Here is a 12,375-nt window from a genome sequence, read left to right as displayed (position 1 = left end):
GGGGAGCACCAGCTTCTGTCAACCTAGTAGTTCAAAAATATGCAAATTTGAGTAGATCAATAGGTACCGCTTCGACAGGAAGGTAATGGTGCACCATGCAGTCATGCTGGCCACATGACCTTGGAGATGTCTACGGACAATTCCGGTTCTTCAGCTTAGAAATGGGGATGAGCACCAACTCCCAGATTCGGACACTATTAGACTTAATGTCAAGGGGAAACCTATCTAATTGAATTTCCATCATGGTTTTCTTCCAAAGGAAGCAAGACAGTAAGCATATACAGCTATCCCATTCTGTGGGATATGCTAGACTGGGACAGCTGAGTTCAAATCTCAGCTCAGCCATGGAAACCCACTGAGTGACCATCACATTCTTCTATCCACAGAGAAGGTCATTGGTGAAGATGCAGTTTTCTATTATTTGTACAGTTTGTGATACCGACATAGCTGCAATGTGGATTAGGGACAAGGAGGTGCAACGATACTACCTGTTGCACTCCAGACCAGAAAAGCCCTCTAACTTTAAACACCACACAGCTAGCTAGAAATGCAATCCATTCATTGAAGATATTTAAAAAGCACTTTAAAAGAATAGGTAAATCCAATTAGGTAGAAAGATAAGCTGGAACAAATATCCCAAGAAATTAGTCCATTAAACTTCATGAAAAACAAAGGCAAAAACTTCTATAGTAAAATCCAAGAACTGGAAACATGAATCAAAGGTACTTAACACATGAATCTATCCAAAGCAAGGCTTCCAAGGAAAAGGGAAAACGTCTTGACTTGATTCCAAATGATGCTTCATCTGACTACAGATCCTGTACTTGGGACTTTTATTTCCTAATTACGCTATATCCCAAGCAGTTTTAGCCTTGAATCCCTTATCATTCTTTCTCTGAGCCTGGTCAAACACGTAAGCAACTGGTTTGATTTCCTATTCTGACTAATAACATCCCGTCTATCTACTGGCTCATTAATTTCTGCAGCTGGTCCAGATGTCGAGTAATTCTCAGGCTCCAAACCATGGGAATTCTCTGGTAGCAATTCAGGGAACACACCATCAACCCCAAACCCTTCAGGAACATTCTCATCAGGAAATACACTTTGAATAGGGATCTCCTGGCCATTCTCTGCATCAATACCACTTCATCATTGGAAACTCGATTACCTACATGAACCTCATTGTCATAATTCCCAACATCCAAAGGACCCTGATCCTTAAACACAATCACAGGCTGAACTCCAACACTACCAGACTGAGGGCTCATCTACATCTATGAAAAAAATCTGGGCTCAGTCTGGAGTAAAAATGTTCTGGACTAGCATCAGAAGCTGTGGAGTTGTTCAGATATTCTATCCCTAATCTGCTGCAGCAGGGTGGAGTCTGGCTGGTTCAGCTGGACCAAAACAATTTGGCCCGATTGAATTGTGAGCCTTTCCTTCCTGTTGCAAGGGCAGTAGTGACCAACCTCCCCACACCAGAAACCTGCAAGAAAAGACAAATACAAGTAGTTAGGTAACCAAAGCCCACAACTTGTTTATTGGTTGCAATGAAAACAGGGTTGGCAGCCATGCATGAGTCTTGGATCAAGAATCGGACAGCTCGCTGCTGACTGATACCATTTCACAACAGTAGAGGTCCCTGGCAGTGAGCTGACCAGTTCCGACCTGGAACACCAGTACTGCCGCACCCCTACACCAGTAGGACTCATAGACTCATAGAATCATAGGAACTTTTGCTAAAATCAACAAAACTGTCTATGCAACCAGAAGGAAGGATTCCTGCAACAGGGGTGACACAACCATGATGCATCTCCTTTGTCCTATGCTACTGTATACAGAGAAAAGGAGTTGATGGCACCATTCTATATGGACAGCATACCAATTCGCACTAGAGCCAGTCTGCTATCCACACTCAGCCTGAAGCCCAGGACTACTCTCAACTTTACTTAAGGTGGGGTTAAAGCAGGGCAGTTTGGTTTATGCTGTGTTGAGGACTAGAAGCTTCTGGACATAGTTTGGACATCCAAGGACACCTCTACACAGACCACTAACCTCAGTGTGAAACTGCCAGAAGAGGAAGTGGTTGCACTGTGTGGGAAGTCCTGGAAGTGGTTTGAGGCCTGGATGGTGCTTATATATACCACAGTGGCCGGCCTCAAACAAGTTTCAGGATTTACAGCGTGTGGCTTCAGAGCCATGAAAAATGCATTTTTATAATTCCCCGTCACATGTGTAGATTGTCAGTGTGACATCCCTTAATCAGTTTCACCATGTGATATGGTTTATATGAAAGTGTGCTGATATATTTTAAGGACTTTGTTTTTGAGTATTCGCCAGCTTTGCTTATCCTAGTTTAAAGCTCATGCAACACACAGTGTTAGTATGCATCATTCAAATAATGGGTTGTCAAGCTGCATTCAAGCTGCATTAAGTGGTCAGTGCTGATGTGCACCAAGAGTGACTTCTGGTCCACTTTGGGTTTTAGGGTTGGCATAAACAAGCCTTGGGTGAGGCAACAGCCTCAGGTGGCAGGTTTGGAAGAAGCAATGGTGGCCCCTTCCAACTGTTTTTCCTGAGCCCACTGGCTCCTTTCTCTCTTTGCCTGCCACAGTTCCTAAATTATTCTTTGATTATGTAGACAGCATAATATCAGGTGGTTGTTGCTGAGAATACAACTGCCCATTTTTTCTCATAAGCAGTTGCAGTAGCCAGCTATCTGCCATTGTGAAATAGAATACTAAATAGAGGAAGGAAAAGTGCTGATAACTATGTGGAGACTTGGGGTGGTGCCATGTGGAGGGTTTTTAACAACATCATAATTTCCTGCTTTCCCCGTGACCAGTGCCGGATTTCCCCAAAAGCAACACAAGCAATAGTTTGTTATATTGCAAACTTAATAGCTTGATAAAGTCCTGCTTTCCTTGTGGTAAAAGTGCTCCTTAGGAAAGAGCAAAAGAGAACCAATCTGGAGCAAACTGAAAAGCATTGGAGCAAAGAATATGGTGGACCACAGTCCAGATGCAATAGCATTTTATATCTTCAGATTGCGGTTCACCATATTCTTAATACATCAGGGGGGAAATGCTAAAGGGAAAGTACTGGGGAAGGCCTTCAGTTCTTTCAGTCCAAGACAGAAAACATCCGCTTCCATTTCCCCTTTTCATGTCATTCTTTCAGGTTGCTTCAAGAGTTCTAAAGAACGAACATTAGTCTTCTATCTCTGTCAAGAATATATAATGCAGATAGGTTTTGTGTTCTCCAGTATATTATCTCACGATTTGTTCCAAAGAACATTAGATAGATCCTTTTGGGAGTGCTAAGAAATGTCTTTGGCCTCGGCCCAGGTAGATGAGATCCTCCCCCCCCCCCCGCCCAAGTCCCCAAATTTTGCAGAGCCTAGGGTGTTTCTTTAAATTTTTATTTTTATTTTTTGTTTACCCCACTCCTACCCTCCATCCCTCCCCCAGGACAAACAATCTATACAATAAACTACAGAAATTACATTTGAAATATCGGTTTTAGTCTCAATTTTTCCACTCCACATTTTAATACATTCTCTAAATAATTCCTAACTGGATCCCACATGTTTTTAATTATTATAACATTTTATATTTTGTCTATATTGGTCAATTTACAATAGTTATTTTCATATTTAGCATATTTACTATATAGTTATATCAATTTGTCAGAATCTACTTTGTTTTATCTTTCCAACCCCGCACTAAAACAATGTGACCACATGCTATTAATCTGTTAACCCTCTTTCCTTTTGCACGTTATACACTCCTGTATCTTGGCATGTAAAACATTTCTATTGGCTATTAATGATTTTAAATTTTAATAGTTTATTAATTTCTACTTCAGTAGTTCTCCAATATGCCTGTACTCTGTCACATTCCCATATCATGTGATTAAACACACCTCTTTGTTTACACCCGTCCTTTACCCCGCTAAAAAACATGAAAGTTGTGCAGGGGTCCTGTACCATTTTTGTAACCAGAATCTAGGATGTTATAGGCTTTAGCTTTGGAAGAGAGTGATGGCTGTTCTGCTTTGCAAATGGGTTTGAGTTGCCCTATAACAGATGTTTTATTTATCGTGTCAGGAGCAACCAGACATTTGTATTACATTTTTAACAAAACAAACAAACAGACAGACAGACAGACAAGACACAAAGTTTGCAAGCTTGGTAGTTGATTAAATGTCCTTTGACCAGTATCTGACCACTTAGAGTGCCTCTGGTGTTGCTGCAAGAAGGTCCTCCATTGTGCATGTGGCAGGGCTCAGGTTGCATTGCAGCAGGTGGTCTGTAGTTTGCTCTTCTCCGCACTCGCATGTCGTGGATTCCACTTTGTAGCTCCATTTCTGAAGGTTGGCTCTGCATCTCGTGGTGCCAGAGCGCAGTCTGTTCAGCACCTTCCAAGTCGCCCAGTCTTCTGTGTGCCCATGGGGGGGTCTCTCATTGGGTATCAGCCATTGATTGAGGCTCTGGGTTTAAGCCTGCCACTTTTGGACTCTCGCTTGCTGAGGTGTTCCAGCAAGAGTCTCTGTAGATCTTAGAAAACTATTTCTTGATTTAAGTCGTTGGCGTGCTGGCTGATGCCCAAACAAGGGATGAGCTGGAGATGTCTCTGCCTTGGTCCTTTCACTATTGGCTGCTACTTCCTGGCGAATGTCAGGTGGTGCAATACCAGCTAAACAGTGTAATTTTTCCAGTGGTGTAGGGCGGAAACACCCTGTGATAATGTGGCATGTCTCATTAAGAGCCACATCCACTGTTTTAGTGTGGTGAGATGTCTTCCACACTGGGCATGCAATACTCATGCATTCTGTGTGCCCAGGGGGAGTCTCTCATTTGGTATCAGGCATTGATTGAGGTTCTGGGTTTGAGCCTGCCACTTTTGGACTCTCGCTTGCTGAGGTGTTCCAGCAAGAGTCTCTGTAGATCTTAGAAAACTATTTCTTGATTTAAGTCATTGGCGTGCTGGCTGATGCCCAAACAAGGGATGAGCTGGAGATGTCTCTGCCTTGGTCCTTTCACTATTGGCTGCTACTTCCCGGCGAATGTCAGGTGGTGCAATACCAGCTAAACAGTGTAATTTTTCCAGTGGTGTAGGGCGGAAACACCCTGTGATAATGTGGCATGTCTCATTAAGAGCCACATCCACTGTTTTAGTGTGGTGAGATGTCTTCCACACTGGGCATGCAATACTCATGCATTCTGTGTGCCCAGGGGGGAGTCTCTCATTTGGTATCAGGCATTGATTGAGGTTCTGGGTTTGAGCCTGCCACTTTTGGACTCTCGCTTGCTGAAGTGTTCCAGCAAGTGTCAGCGAGTTAACAGATGTTAATTGCACCAAATAAAGGTTTTGCCTGACTCATCACGAATTGCAAATCCAGCCCATTCATAAGTACTGAACAGGCTATAATATGCAGTTTAGAGTTACATTTGATACGTAAGTTCCAGAAATATCATGCAGAATTAGAGTAGGCATTAAAAAAACCTGCTAATGAAGCTGGTTTGTTGTTGTTGTTGTTGTTGTTGTTGTTGTTGTTTTGTTTTGTTTTTGCAGGAGATATGTCAGATCCCATTTTTCACCTGGCATTATAGAGACACTTATTAGCCCACACAGTGCAATAAGGTTGAAGTTTCAAAGATTAGTTTTGAGATATGATAAATTTCTGGCATAGATAGGAATTGGGATAATGATAGCATGCTTCATAATAGCTTGATACATGCATTCTGTTCTGAATCTTTGAGGACCATCTTAATTTGACATACTCTACTTCCAAAGGTTCTTGGTTTGGAGTGGACTTTACTGTAGCAGAAACTGAGCTACAACTTATCTTTCAAGAGGACCCAGAAAAAAAACACACACGCATAAGGCCCCTGTGTGACAGTGTCAAGGTTCAGAGCTGGGGCATGTGAGACACTACTCCAGCTCCACAGTAACTCATACCTGACCTCAGTGAATACCACCTTTTTGTAAAACAGTAAAAACACAGCTGCTGAGGGGCTGACATTTCTCTATCCAAACTTGGCAGTTGTTTGTCTTTGTTGTACAAATTAAAACCAGATTCTCGGTTATGACAATTTCTGTATCATTAGGACTCGGCATCTTGAGTTGTATATAGTGATCCCAGCTGTGCGATATTTTCAAAAAACCACCTGGAAATTATTTTAAAGACTAGCTATTAAGCAGAGGTGAGCTCAAATAAGGGTGGCCTGGTGAAGTACTCAGCACAGTGGTGGGGAACATGGGGAGCATCACAGGAAAGAGTAAAGGAAAGAAAAAGAAGGAACAGTCTGTATCAAAGCAGACCTATCTGGCAAAATTCATTCTCCAAGTCATTTTTCTCTGATCACATGGATTTATGAGATAATATTTTTATATGTTGGGGCATAGAAAGAACATATACAAACAGAGACATATCCTCCAAATCCACAAGTCTGTTTCCTCTGTGAAGGATATATGACAGATATTTGCACTATTCATATAAGGTTTGTATTCAGACAGATTCAGCAGGCTACAAAACTCTTTCAATCACTCGTGTTGAAGTTTCAGGAACAAGGAACCATGCTGGATTCAAACCTGATGGTTCACTTCCAGAAATTTTACATTTGCTATGCTCATGTTTTTTGGTAACTGCATGGCCCATTTCTTTGGATGCCTAAACTATGTTTCTAAATGCTCAGTTGACATTTTATGTTCCCAGTTACAAATAAAAAATCAGGATGAAAGCAAGGAGGCCAGCTCAGCAACCACATTAACAAAGCACAATCCAAAGGGAAAATGCCTGGCTCATTGCTTTCTGGCTGACAAAAATAGATTGAGGGTGAAGATTGTGGTTAAAAAAGGCCATTCTGCTACCACTTTCTTTGGGATTGGACATTGTGAGAAACATATACAACTATTGCTGTTTTTGCTACAATAGCTCCCATTTTTCTTTACCCAGACACAGGCCATGGGATTGTCCAGAGAGCCATAATTCACTATTAGAAATTTTGGAGTTTCCTTTGCAGGAAATGCTGGTTCTCATTTCTTATCACCTAGAAAGAAAGTTATTGAACTTTAGCTGTTGGCATTGCTCAATTTGACTGACTTTGCTAGTTTCAACTGAGGCAATTAGTTCCTTACAGGCAGTTTTGTTTTCTTTCCACACTTGAACAGCTTGTAGAAACTAAAATAAATTATGAGTTTTTCCTCTCATTGAAATCTAACGTGTGGTGTAGTCATCACAACATCAAAATATGACCAGGGAGATCTTGATTCAGGTCTTCACTTGGCCATGAAGTTCCATGTGCTCTATCTCATCCTTACATATTTCACAAGATTGTTGTGAAGATGCAAGTTGAAGAGGATCATATATGCACCATGGTGTTAGTTGGAAGAAAGGCAGGTCACAAATGTAATAAATAGATTTATGAAAAACCTTGAATTACCCTCCCCACTTATTTGAAACCAGGATTCTCAGAGGGGTTCACTGTGTGATGTCACAAAGAAGGTTTTTCCATACTAGGTTCCTGTGCTTGATTCTCTGTTACTGTTTGATTCAGAATAATTGAGTCACCCAAGTTAGGCCATTATTTTGACTAAAGTTGAAACTTTCAACAAGTCAGAAGGCAAGAAAAATATTCTGCAAAGCTTGGCAAGTTGCCTTTGAGACTGTAACGCCTGAATTCCAAAGGTTTCCAGTTCTTTGGCGACTCTGCCTGAAACTCAGTGGTTCCAGTTCAAAAACTATATTTCCCTAGATACTGTTCCAGTTCAAGAACTACATTTTCCAAATGCTGAAATTCTACATCATGTGATGCTCATAGCATGTAGCATTCCTTACTCTTCCCATATACAAGAACACCACCAGAACCAGCTGGAAGCAGAAGGTTTCTGAGGTGCTCCCATATTAGAAGGAAGGCAGGATAAAATCAGAAGAATAAATAAATAGACTAAACCCATTCATACTCTGGAAAGGGAGATTTTTTAATTATTTACATTTTTGAAGGAAATGGTAGTGCTAAGTCAAAATCCACCAAATGGGTCACATACACTTAGCACAATATAGACACTCTCTGCAAGCTTACAGTCTAAAAAAAGAAAAAACCCCAAAAGGAAAAATAATTAATGCACAGGAAAGGTGGGAGGAGGAAGGCATTCAGCTGGACAGGTGGAAAGTTCTTCAGGTCCCGTGACATGGGTGTTAATGTGGGATTGGTTTCTTCCAATATGTGTTCATAATATGAAGCAATATAATGCTCAGAGTTGTGGGCATGGAGTATTTTAGAGCCCACTAAGACAATAAATGCATTGAGGTACTTTGGACCAATCACTCCCCTTTTCTCTATTATCTCAACCAGGATTACTGTGATGGTAAAGGGCACTAAGTACATCACCTTGAACTCATGGAAAGAAACCTCTCTTTTTTTTGCTTGCATTACAAGAATACAATTTGAATGCACTTATTAGCAGAAAGAAGACCCACATCTGTGAGACTTCCAGCAGCAAACGTCTCCTTTAAAACAGTGTGGGAGCTGAAGGAACTGGAAGCTCATAGGTTAATTATTCATGTGAGAGCCACAGGTGGTGCTATTTTGAATCCAGCAGAAACTTCTATGAGGCAGATGCAGCTTTGTTTTGTTCGTTGGTGAGTGAACTGACTGTTCCTTGGAACGTTATAAGAGCGCAGATAGTAGCTTTCCAATAGTTTCATCCCATTATATGTCTGGCAGTGTTACCTTGTGGAGAAGTTGTCCAGGAAAAGTACAGAGACACTACATGCAATGTCTGCAAAGGGAAGTGCTCTGTTCCTGTTATCAGCTTCTACCTAATATGAATTATGTTGCTGTAAGTTGACTCTAGATGCTTGACAATAATCCATAGGGGAGCAGCAACTGTTCAACATTTTCTGGAGACTATGTATTTATTATACTTAGACACCTGGAGTGCATAACATTTATATTTAAACTTGTATTCACCCAGCAGGAATATTGTTTGCATTTGTGCATGTGTGTGCATTTTGAAATGTGTCTAATGTGTGGGATTTTCTGTTTCCCCCTTCCCACATCAACCAATTTTGTAATATTTAGCTGAGAGAGAGTTCTGAAGACAGCATGCATTTTGTGCCAGTCATAATACAGATAATGGCTAACTGTGGATTGTCTGTTTCTGTTGTTTGACGGGCTGCTCAGGATATGTTGCACTGTATTAAGAATACTCTTATTTCCACAGTAAAAGAAGCATGCGGATTTTATACAGTGATGAGTTCCTAATTTCCCCCAGCATAAAATCTGACACAAACAGAAAAGAGAAGCCTGCACTACCATCATTCCTTTTGTTGTCGAACACAGCACCCCCATCCCAGAGATTTATAGTTCTCCAAGGAGACCAGAATGAAATGAATGATTTTCCTTTCCTTCTCCACCGAACCTCTGTGACACTAGTAAAGGGCAAGATTGGCAGACAAACCAGCAGACACAATTTTCCCTTAAAGTTCATTTTTATTTTTATATATTTTTAATTAATGGTCCACAGATATGCATGATACATTATCAGCACACGTGCAGACCAGATCTAGAATGTATGTTTTTGTTACTTTTGCCTATCTTGTATCCTTTGCCCTCTGCGTTATATGTATCAACTATATATTAATAACATGATTTTTGTCTGAGCGAGAAACAGGAATCACCTACTTGCTGACTCCACTGAGGAATGTCCTTGACATCTAAGGTTGTGCAAATTCCCTAGACAAAGGTGATAATTGAGTTCCATTTTGTACACATGTGGATCAGCAAGGAGTTTCCACTCCCATTTTGATATTGCTGCCCAATACTGGTCCAGCTGATTGTCTCAATCAGGCTGAGAGATGGCTAGTCACAGAAAAAGAGATTCAAAATGTCTACACTCATTTGAATTCCTTTATTTGACATACAAGGCTTGATTACAGAAGATCATCCCCTTTTGTTTCAAGATCCCTCATCCTTGTTTTTCCCAAGACACTTCCTCATCACCAAGGACTAAAACAATTGAGCCAATAAATGACTCATTAGTATTTCCCAATTTGCACATGACCTTTCTGGGGCTTGCCTCTCCACAGGAGAACCACTCCTTCAGAGCTGATTAGCCCTCCCCAGGGCAACCCCCTACCATCTCCTCCCCTTCACCAGAGAGTCCCCACATGGAGGTGGCAATGCTAATCAGGGCATGGATCCAGAACAGGCTCTCTTATGGCCAATCAGGAAGGGGAGCAGACGGACTGGGAAGTTTTGAATAGCTATCATGTGTATAAACTTCATGTCTCTGTATTTCATATCATGCTTGTACATTTTGACATTAGCTGTACTTGCATCCTTTCTGGCTGGATTGCTAATAAACCTCTGTGGCCGTCTTCACCTGGTGAGTGTGTTCTTTAATTGGGAACTTTGGGCTTTAGCATAAATGCTCGCCGAGCATGGACCTGCCATATCCAAAGTCCTAGTCTAAATTTGACCTCACTTTAATTCCTTTGTGATCAGCTGAACTACTCTTATCTATGAGGAAACTGTTTCTTAAGGGAAAACAGACGTAGACAAATCACTTACACATGTAGATTGTCAAAGGGCCATTTGGTTTTTAGCCTCAAGAGGAAGAAGAGCCAGAAACAAGATTTATGGCCTAGAAAAAAAAAATCAACTGAACCAACAAACAACAAAGAACAGACTTTGGGAAAAGATTGTGACGTTTTCCACCACTTTAAAGTCTAGTGGTATGAACTGAACAATTAAAATCAATTAAACCATCAATTCTACAGGAGATTTTTCTAGCAAAAAGGAGCCACACTTACGTGCATTTTAAAAAACTCCAGTGATTGGTTTTTTAGAATTTCAGCAGCAACATAACACCCGAATTAACTTATTAAATTATTAAAGACACCAGCTGAATTCGATAATGTTGTTCTTCAACTACTTTTTTTACTTACTTCTCCTAGACTTTTACAGAACTTTTTGTATTTGCTAATCTCTCAAGGAAGCAATTCCCACCTGAATTTAGATGTTGCTATCACAAGATCCTAACCACTAACTAAACAGTAGTTCCAGTGGAATTAATCCTATTTATGGGTTTTGCTGGTTCAATTTCTCATACCTCCACATTTCTAAATCTAATAAAGGATACCTATTATGGTATAGCTTTGTGTCGATACAATCAGTGTGACTTCAGAAAATTGTAGAAACAACCAATGTGATTGGGAAGTTAAGACTCAAAAAAGGAAACAAATACATCAAGAATAAAGCTTTGGATAACTTTATTCTTTACTTCATGGTACTTTTTGCCTTAAATTCGCTTACTCTTCCCAACTAGACCTATTTAGTTAATGTTTTATACATCAACAGTTATGTTGCTTATATAAATTCCACTGAAATAATAAATCTAGTCTAACTAGGAGTAACTACATTATAGTCCTAATGTATCCAAACAATCCAAGGTCCCATCTACACTGCCAGAATGCAGTATGAAACGGCATTGTATGGACAACGTAGACTCATATTATGCAGTCTAACTGCATCAGACATAAAATAAAAATAAAGATTAAAGTGTTGCACTGGGACTTAAAATGTTAGACTAGGTAGGATTGAAGTTTATTTTAACTAGTTGATTACCTACAATGATCACTGAATGGCTATCTGGTCATTTACCCCAGCAGAATATGTATGGCTGGTCTGAGTCTGCGTATGAATCATTTTAGTTGAATCAGATCCATTTATCTTTCCTACTTGGGCTCATTTGCTATACTATTACAGAGAAGTTTGGGGGCATGGAAGTATGAGGAAGTCTTACCTCTCTTCTATCAGGAAAAAGGCAGGTTAAAGAGAAAGTAAATGAAAATAAAGATTAGCAAAAGGCATTCTATCTCCATCTGGTGGTGCAATTGTAGGTTGTATTCCATTTGCTCCTGCATTTAAAACATTCTCTTGACCGTCTTATCTCTGGACACTTTGCATGTGTCCTTTTCTTGAATGCAGATCCATCTTCTCGAGACATCTTTGGCTCTGTAGGAAATACACGGACACACACATATAAGTTCTTTATTGTGCAATAGTATTAGCAGTTACTATGATTTGGTTATTTTCCAAATGAGTATGCTGCTATTCTCTTTTGAAAAGCTGATGTTGGCATGTATAATGGTAGAAAATGATTTCCCCTGCTCCTTCATATACAATCACTCATGCAAACCAGCAATGAAATAGATTACATATTCCTAATAGCTAAAAAAAACTCTGACATGTGAAATTAAATAAATTTTGAGCATTTGAAGGTATTTATAAGTATGGATTTCTATGTATGGGCATGAAAGCTAGACAGTGAAGAAAACTACCAGGAAGAATATGAACTTATTCCA

The sequence above is a fragment of the Anolis sagrei genome, chromosome 1 (genome assembly GCF_037176765.1).
Source record: "Anolis sagrei isolate rAnoSag1 chromosome 1, rAnoSag1.mat, whole genome shotgun sequence".
NCBI classification, from domain to species: domain Eukaryota; kingdom Metazoa; phylum Chordata; class Lepidosauria; order Squamata; family Dactyloidae; genus Anolis; species Anolis sagrei.
This window is presented reverse-complemented; position numbering follows the sequence as displayed.